General features: G+C 41.7%; 1 long non-coding RNA gene across 1 annotated transcript; it reads right to left on the reverse strand.

Annotated features, from left to right (window-relative positions):
• Nucleotides 1-935: 935 nt before the first annotated feature.
• Nucleotides 936-1,879, reverse strand: LOC145951699 (uncharacterized). Its single transcript, XR_014429593.1, has 2 exons — nt 1,382-1,879; nt 936-1,239 (listed from the first exon to the last, which is right to left on the reverse strand). It is a non-coding gene; the product is annotated as an uncharacterized LOC145951699 (long non-coding RNA).
• Nucleotides 1,880-2,098: the final 219 nt, after the last annotated feature.

The following is a 2,098-nucleotide window of genomic DNA, read 5'->3' on the forward strand; positions in this document are numbered from 1 at the left end:
TTGAAATCCTAAAGAAGTTTAAAATGGAGGATTGCAATCCGGTTTCTACTCCAATGGAACCAGGCACAAAACTTTCAAAGTTTGATGGAGGAGATCGAGCTGATTCTGGGAGATATCGGAGCTTAGTCGGAAGTCTGAGGTACCTTACAAGCACAAGACCCGACTTAATGTTGAGTGTTGGGATAACGAGCAGATTTATGGAGGATCCGAGTTACACACACTGGAAGGCCTTGAAGAGAATTCTGAGATATTTTCGAGGAAGCCTATCACTTGGTCTTTTCTATTCAAAATCGGACGACTACCGATTAGTGGGTTACTCGGACAGTGATTGGTGTGGAGATGTTGATGATCGAAAGAGTACCTCGGGTTATGTATTTCTACTCGGGAATACGGCTTTTACTTGGCTGTCAAAGAAGCAGCCTATTGTAACTCTGTCAACTTGCGAGGCCGAGTACGTGGCGGCATCTTGGAGTGTATGTCATGCAGTGTGGCTTTCAAATTTACTGAGGCATATGGGAGTGATCCGAGAAGAAGCGATTGTGATCCGAGTTGATAACAAGTCGGCAATCGAGTTGGCAAAGAACCCGGTCAATCATGGAAGGAGCAAGCACATCGACGTCCGATTTCATTTCATCCGAGAGCAGATCAGACAAGGAAAAGCCGAGTTGGAGCATGTCGGAAGCCGAGTTCAAGCAGCAGATATATTTACCAAGCCACTGCCGACTACACTGCTTGAAAATTGCAAAAAGCTGATTGGAATGAGAGATGGGAAAAACATTTAAGTTTCAGGGGGAGATTTGTTATGAAACTTAAATTAGGAGTTTTATTTTGTTTTAATAATATTAATGGTGTGAATTATGAGAGGCATTTAAAATATGTAAACGTTGTTTTTTTTGTCAGCTACAAATAAGTGTAATTTCATTTTACAACAAGAATGAGAATAGAGAGTTTGTTTTGCTCCCAAATTTATGCCCTTTTTCATTAACAGTATATGTGTTATAAACATGATTTCCTTCTGTCCCCCTTGCACTTGTTACTTTCAATTCCTTTGTCTAAACAGTTATGTATATTAAGATTCCAACACAAAATGAGACACATTGTAATCAAAGCACAGGAATACGCTCTCCAAGGGTTCTTACTTTCTCTAATTTCATTGAACTCTGCAGCAAAAGTAGGAAACAGTACTCAGACAGCCCCCGTCAGACTAAACTGTAGCAATCTCTGGTGTTGAGTGTTGACCTGCATCATACAGGAAATTCAGGTCATGACATCCAAACTGTGATGTATATCCTCTTTAATAAGAATAAACAAAGCACGGTGCAAGCATCAAGATATGTCATTCAATATCAGCAGATAGAAGTTCAAAGAGAAATAGTATTACCCGATGTAAGTAAATCTCATTCTCAAATATAATTCTGTTTGTATAATTACTGGCTTAGAGATTGCATAAGGCAGAGCCAAGACGCGAGGGGAGTGAAATGTTAGAAACTTACTTCTTTATTTACACTAGCAAAGTGCATCCATAACACTAGAAGCAGATATGGCTACAACAGGGAGGCTACACCCAAAGGCATGCCCAAAGAGAAATACGGGATGCTTCAAGTACGTGGTGCTCAGGAACCCTTGCCAAATTGAGGGATTCGAAAATCAACTCCAGACGCAACCAAAGTATTTCTGCTTCTGAACCTCTTTCCCCGGTTCCCCCCACCCAACAGGATGATCAGCCATTCAACAAGGATAATGGGATTCCTTGCTTCGATCCCCTCATCTATCACAAATACAATTGCATTAATTGCCTCACCCCAAAAAAAATTTATCACGGTTACTCTCCCTTTATCCCCGACGACACATTCTATTCCTAGGTTTAAACAAATGTGATCACAACCAATGATTAGATGTTTCCTTTGTTACTGTACCGGGAGGACCCTGTCGGTCACGTTGACCAACACGTGTTGTTCTGTCAGACACCCATGCGAACTGGACAATACTCAAGGTTGACGTTAGCATCGGCTCGGTTTATAGCTAAAGGCCGAGATTAGTCAACTGGCACATGTCGGCTCGGCTGAAGGCCGATGCAAACAGCATGATGCATTCCCAC

Source organism: Cajanus cajan, chromosome 9, assembly GCF_000230855.2.
Source record: "Cajanus cajan strain Asha chromosome 9, NIPB_CcT2T_4, whole genome shotgun sequence".
NCBI lineage: Eukaryota > Viridiplantae > Streptophyta > Magnoliopsida > Fabales > Fabaceae > Cajanus > Cajanus cajan.